Consider the following 7443-nt stretch of genomic DNA (forward strand, 5'->3'; position numbering starts at 1 on the left):
AAAGCATTTCTTCATCTAAACGCTCAGGTTCTAACTACATAGAACTTGATATCAGACACTTTCTGATCTGAAAAAGATAAAATGGTCAGCAGCTGCGGTGACAAGGGCCCAGTCTACAGGGTGTGAATGGAGAGATGTAGGGTGAATGAATCAGTTCAAAATTAGACTGCCAAAGAATAATTTGTAGTGTGAAACCGCATATGTGTCATGGAACAAAGGTTATTTTGTAGTACACAGGAGGGACAATAAAAAAAAAAAAAAGCAATGCATAGCAAGAACAAGAGGACGTTACTGAAAGAGGTTTTCAAAGAGTTCTTGCCCAAGAGCCCTTCCTTCATTTTGTAACTATGTTACAACAAATCCTGGCAATAAGATTTTTTCCTTCAGCAGATAAGTGAGTTTCCCTGTTAAGTGAACAATTTAAATATTTTATCGCTGTACAATATTTTAAAAGGTCAGTTTTCAAAGACTGAATATGCACTGCAAATTTTAGTTTTCTATGCAAAATTTGATACATTAGCTGAAATGTTTAGGTAACTGGGTAAGATTTTCCCCCTCTATTTTCAGGTAAACCCAGGTGTTTTCTATCAAGGCAAAATAAGAGATATTTAAAATTTTCAATTATTTTCACATGACATAACTATATTACTGTAAGGACTTACATACTTTTATTTTATTATTATTATTATTATTATTATTATTATTATTTTTAGAGAGGGAGAGAGTGCAAGTGGAGGGTTTGGGGCGGAGGGACAGGGAGAGAGAGCATCCTAAGCAGGCTCCATGCTGAGCATGGACACGGGGCTCGATCTCATGACCCTGAGATCATGACCTGAGCCGAAATCAAGAGTTGGATGCTTAACCGACTGAGCCACCCAGGTGCCCCAGGACGTTTATGCTTTTAAAACTCATTAATTTGTTATTATCATTCATGTCCTACATTACTTGCTGAACTACTTTTAAAAAAGTAATGTTTTTTAATCATTGTGGGTTTTTGTAAGTAAAAATATATTAACTCCAGAAAAATTATTAGTCTAAAACAGGTAAAGTCCTTCATATTCAAGGTTCACCATCTTCTACTGAACCATAGTAGCATGACATATCTCTTAAGAGTGTTTGAATCAATTCTCTTTGCTCTAATTTCATTCACTCATTTTTTGAATTAATTTTCCTTCTCTCTATATTATGTGCTGAGCTCTGGCCTAGGCTCTAAGGATGCAACAATGGACAATGAACCCAGTAAGACCCCTGCCCTAGGGTAGTTTATGTCTAGTTCATATAATAGTTCTCCAATAACTTATTTGGTTAACTGACCCACTGGATAGCAATGGTACCGATTTGGTTGCTCGCACCTTAGTCCTGTGCTTTTGCTCATATCTTTCCCCTTATTGCAACCCAAGGGGTTATCTTTGATATAGAGTGCCAACATTCTGGGAACCTTTTCCTCCAAATTATTTAGTAAACTGGTAATTAGCTGGTCTGTACTTATCTTGTTATCAGTGTATGTATTCTGGCACCTACTCCCCCTTCTGGATATACTTACCCCTGGGCGTACGGTTGAAACAGAGGTGTGAATACCCAAAGCACAGCTAATCCAGGACCAGGTAGGTGCTCCCCTTGCAAAGGGAAGAATGTGATCAAAGGCATAAGGTTAGGGAAACAAAATCAGGATGGTGTGACTGGAGATGAACAAGTAAAGGGAAGAGCAAGGGGGATGTGTCTAGGGAGTGGAGAGCCTGGATCATGCAGAGCATTGAAGGCAAGGTGGACCTGGGGATTTCTATCCTAAGTGCAACTACTCCATTCACCCCAGTAGGTCCCATACCCTGTTTTAGGTACTAAAGACAAAACGATTAAAAAACAGAATGAAAAGTCTATGCCCTCATGGCTATTGAGGTGTTTTAAAGCAGATAGGTCATGAGAAACATTTACTGTGCCTGGCATGTGAAGACATATTGGAGGGTAGCCAAGAGTGGGAATCTGAGGGCTATTTAGGGGCTCTCCCAGGAATGAGAGATGAGGGTGTCTTCTACCAGGGCCAGTGAACGTGGATATCAAGAGATGGATTTGAGACATACTTGGAAGAAGCCACTTCTCAGGAGGTAAATTGTGGAGGGTGAGAGAAAATGAATTATCAAAGTTTTCTTCCAGCTTTCTAGCAACTGGGTGAATGGACAGAGATGGGAAGATGGGAGGAAGAATAGTTCTGGTGAGAAAGCTGGGAGTCTAATCACGGAGGTTCAATCCATGTTTATCATGGATGGGGCTGTCTGGTGTGAAGCGAATGGAGAGGAGAGTGCCTGGGGTTGGGGGCGAGCCCAGAAGTGCTGACATTCAGGGCCAGCTGGCAAGTGAGGACGAACAGAGGATGCCTAAGAGAAGGAGCCTATGAGATGGGAAAGAACAGGAGAGGGAGTGGTCAGCAGACCCTCAGGAAGGGAGAGCTTCAAGGAGGAGCAAGTGGACAAACTGCATCCAATTCAGGAGAGGTCAGGGAGGTGAGGACTGAACTGCCCTTGTGATTAGCAACTTTGAGGTCACTGGGGACCCTAGCAAGGGAATGTTGACACAGTGGTGACAATGCAAGCCCAAAGGAAGTGGCTCAGGGAGCAAGCAGCACAACTTTTGGCTGCAAGACTGTGGCAATAGCATAGAGTTTTTTTCTTATTTATCAACCTACTGAAGCATAGTTTACATATAATCACCTGCTCAAAGCATAAAGTTCAAGGAATTTTGACAATGTATATATACATGAAACCACCACCCCTATCAATAGATAAAACACTTCTGCCACCTCAGGCATCCACTGATTTTTTTTTTTTTTTTATGTCACTATAGATTACTTTTGTCTGTTCTAGAATTTAAAATAAATGGAATCATACAAAAACGTGCTTTTGGTTCTTTGACTTTTCACCTGGCATGATTTGGGGATTCATCCATGTTGTCACATGTATCACTTCATTCCCTTTTAATGCCAACCAGTATTTCATTGTATAGATAAACTACAACTTAATTACCCACTAATTTTTTAATGTACATAACTAAGGTGGATCTATGCTGATGAAAGCAAGAACACTTCAGCATTAGATCATCTAGTAATACATGTCATAATGACTCACTAATCCCAAGAAGAAAAACAATATAAGAAGAAATATAGTAAAAATAATATTAAATAAGAATAAACAATTTAAGAGAAAACCTACAAGAATCCCAAAAAGAAAAAATATGTATACTTATTTTGATGAATAGAAAAAAGCATTTAGTAACATTTAACATCCTAACTTGATAAGAAATTTCTGCTAGAAACCCACAACATCATGCTTAGTGATAAAATATTATAAGCATTTCCATTAAAGTCAAGAGCAAAACAAGGATACCTACTACCACCAGTGTTATTGTACATTTTTCTAGATATTCCAGATAGTAAAATAGGTCAAGAAGGAGAACAAAAATATGATTAGAAAAAGAGAAAGAAAATATCTAGAAAATTAGAGAATCAATGAGCAAACCATTGTAACTTATTAGTTATAACGAGACCAACAGGATAGCAAGATTCCAGGTAAATTTACAAAAATTAGTAGGTTTCTATTTAGCCACAAGAGTAAGTTAGAAATTGTAATAAAAAATCCCATTTACCATACCAACAAAATTAGAAAATATCTAGAAATTAATAGAGGTGCAAGAGTAGAAAGAAAACTGGGATGCCTGGGTGGCTCAGTCAGTTAAGGGTCTGCCTTCAGCTCAGGTCATGATCCCAGGGTCCTGGGATCAAGCCCCGCATCATTCTCCTTGCTCAGCAGAGAGCTTGCTTCTCCCTCTGCCTTCTGCTCCCCCTGCTTGTGCTTTCCCTCTCTCTCTCTCTCATTCTGACAAATAAATAAATAAAAATATAATTATCTTTAAAAAAAAGAGTAGAAAGGAAACCATGAAACTTGAGTGAAAGACAGGAAAAGGATGACTTATAGCAACCATATTATAAGACAGAATTAATGTGGTAAATGCATGAATTTCCCCAAATTAACCCATAATTCTAATGTAATTCCAATCAAAACCCTAATTTGACAACTAAATCTAAGGTTTTCCTGGAGGAGTAAGTGAGTAAAACAGGAAAATTTTTTTTTGGAAAGAGGAAAAAATGAGAGAAAACTCGGCCTATAGTAAAGGGAACAGTGTGGCTCTGGCTCAGAAATAGATAAATAAATCAACAGAATAAAACAGAGTGTCGAATAATGAATCTGTGAGAATATGTGGGAGTTTGTTGTATGATTAATGTGGTGCCTTAAATCAAAAGGATGGACTAAATGGGTGTTGGGACAATCGGCTGACCTTTGGGAAAAAAATACATTTCCACTTCATACCTGAATGAATCTCAGATTAAAGGCCTAAACTGAAAAAATAAAGCTATAAATTAAGAAGATAAAGTAATAAAAGTACTGGAATAAAATATAAGAGAACATATTTAAAATCCTTGAGTGAGAAAAGACTTTGTAAGACAAAAGATCCAGAGTCATAAGGTAGAAATTTACATATTTGATTTCATAATTTTTTTCTACCTGTAGAAAGTATTTGCAACATATATGACTAAAGTAAAATATCCCTAAGATGTATGCTGCGAGAGGTGGTTACGACATGTCCAAGCATCAGGGACAGAAGCTGGGTGAAAGACCTCTCAGGTGCCATTGGCCCCATTCTCCTACAATTCTACCGGGGCTGGAAATCCCTCCCACCAGGACCCAAATGGAAAGTCCTCTGTCCTCACAACCATTCAACAGGTGGAAAATGAGCACCGTGTGTGTGTGTGTGTGTGTGTGTGTGTGATTGCCCTAGGTCCTAAAGATTAAAAGATAAATAAGACAAAATGATTCTTTTGGAAGGTGACTATCTATTTGGGAAGACAAGTACCAGAAGCAAATTACCACCATAAAGCATGAGAAGTGCAGGACAGAGGGAGGGACTAAGCATTTTCAAAGAAAGAACTGATTTATTTTGGCCCAGGGGGCCCGAAGGGGAGAGGGTGAGAGGAGGTCAGTTAATCCTGGAACTGGGTGATTTATCCACACATTACCATTCAGTTCTCTTTTGGATTATATATGTATATATATATAATATATTTTGGATTATATATATATCATATATATATATAAATATTTGTTCAATCATTGCAACCATCAAATTTCCTAATGAGGGATCACCTTTATTTGACTTTATAAAACTTATAAAACTCTTTAAAAAGCCTATATTTTGATAAATGACACTTTCTAAGAACTAACTAGTGTTTTATTTTTTTAAGATTTTATTTATTTATTTATTTATTTATTTATTTATTTATTTATTTATTTATTTATTTGAGAGAGAGAGTGCGGAGCAAGTGAGAGAGAGCGCGCGCTCAAGCATGAGTGGGGGGAGGGGCAGAAGGAGAGGGTGAAGCAGACTCCCTGCTAAGCAGGGAGCCCAATGACAGGACTCCAGGCTTGATCCCAGGACCCTGAGACCATGACCTGAGCCAAAGGCAGACGCTTAACTGACTGAGCCACCCGGGCGCCCCGATAAATCTATTTTGAATGACCAACTTATGACCAAAAATCCCTTAGGACTGAAGCTCTGTGTTTGGCTTTTATGTGCACAAGTGATAATAAAGATTTCTCACCCTATTTGTTCTTAGTCACGCTAGTGCATTCAGTAGAATATAGGGATGGGCATGTGTTGAAGACACCCTCTGGCTGATTATGATTAACTCCGTGTCTTGAAGATCATTGCTCAGGTTGATGTATTAATACTCCTTTGACATGATGTGTTAATGGCTGTGCCAGTGGCTGGTGACCAGGGATGAGTAGAGCAGAATCCCCTGTCAAAGAGTCCTTTCGTGGAGGAAAATGACAGGACGGACACATCTGCAGAGGACTCTAAACATAAAGACCAGGTTCTATTTGGAATGGTAGACTCAAAGAGCAAAAGGAGATGGCCATTAGTGTATCAATCATAGAAGCCACATTCCTCACCTGGGAAAGTGAAGAATGTGGTCCCAATGTCTTATAAATTTCCTTTAAACCCTAACATCCTACAGTCTTCATGCCTGGTCACGGTCCTGTTTATGAATGGGACTCAGTGGCCACATGTTGGTGGTCAAACCAGCAAGACTTTGCCAGGCTTGCAAAACAAGATATTGGGCACAGTTTGGGTGCATCTTGTAACTGCAGTTCATTATGCTGAGTAAAAATATTGCATACAGCTGGGGATACAACCATAGAGAAAAAGCCACAAAATGTTCCACTTACCAAGGACACTACACTCCTCAGATGTGCATAACCCCAGGGCCTTATATTTCCAGTATGGGTCTTATTATGGAATGGAATGGAATGGAATAGCTGGATGCTTTGGTTCTTTGGAAAAGTATTTGCCTTAACCCACTCATGACATCGACATTTTCTAGCTCAGAGATTTATGAGCCATTATTGAAGATTGCTCATGGGCTATTATTGAAGAATGTTCTCTCTCTTTGACAACCAAGCATGTTGCCTGGCAACAGTTCCCTTGTTGATTTCATATCTCCTCTTATCATTGTTTCTATAACTTCAGCAAATCTATCCCTATTTTGTTCCCTCCTACACAGAATAAAGTCCCTTTATGTTCCTGAATTACCAGGCAGCAGAAATAGAGTGATAGATCATCAGGGTTTATTATAAGATAAGGGGCTGGGTGTTTCACTGTTATAACTGCATCTCAACTTCGGTTTGCATTTGAAGTATTATGGGACAAATTACTATTGAATTTAAAAAATACAACCCGTGAGGCCTATGGCAGAGCATGTGGTTATATGGGGAGAAAGCACAGGTGAAAAATTTCAGATTCAGACTGATATGCTGTAAAGAATTTGGTCAGAATCAGGTTTTCCTGGAGAGCAGGAAGAGTGTGGTACTTTGAACACAAAGCAACAAGGCATGTTTCCTTTTTTAAGTTGTAAGAATGGTGGAAGATTCTTAAATAGTTGTAATTCAAACGTGGAAAACACTTAGCACTTACTGTACTTGAAACCAGGCTGGTGTAAGCCAAGTAGAAACGCTGATAGCCTACAGCTGTTCCTTGAATTCCAGCTCCTCAGACTCCAGAGAATTTGCTTATCCTCTGATTAATGCCTGAAATTCCATGACTAAGCTAAATCCTGTTACCTTAAAAATTTAAGTCCTCTTTAAAATAAAAATGCTTACTAAAGGAATAATAGTCTTTAGCTACTACCATTTACAGCTTAGTGAAGATCAGTCCTTTATATCTTTGTTGGATTGAGGACCTGAGAACAAGATAGGAGTGGGAGAGAGATCTTGGGAACACTGGGCTCTGAGTAAAATGAAAAGACAATGGACCTGAATCACAGACTTCAAAAAAACATTGGCCTGGGGTTGGTCCTGACTATGGTGCCCTTGTCCAGTGACTTACATAAATACGTGA

The sequence above is a fragment of the Mirounga angustirostris genome, unplaced genomic scaffold (genome assembly GCF_029215605.1).
Source record: "Mirounga angustirostris isolate CCGP_5_RB_7025 unplaced genomic scaffold, mMirAng1.0.hap1 SCAF_8, whole genome shotgun sequence".
Taxonomy (NCBI): domain Eukaryota; kingdom Metazoa; phylum Chordata; class Mammalia; order Carnivora; family Phocidae; genus Mirounga; species Mirounga angustirostris.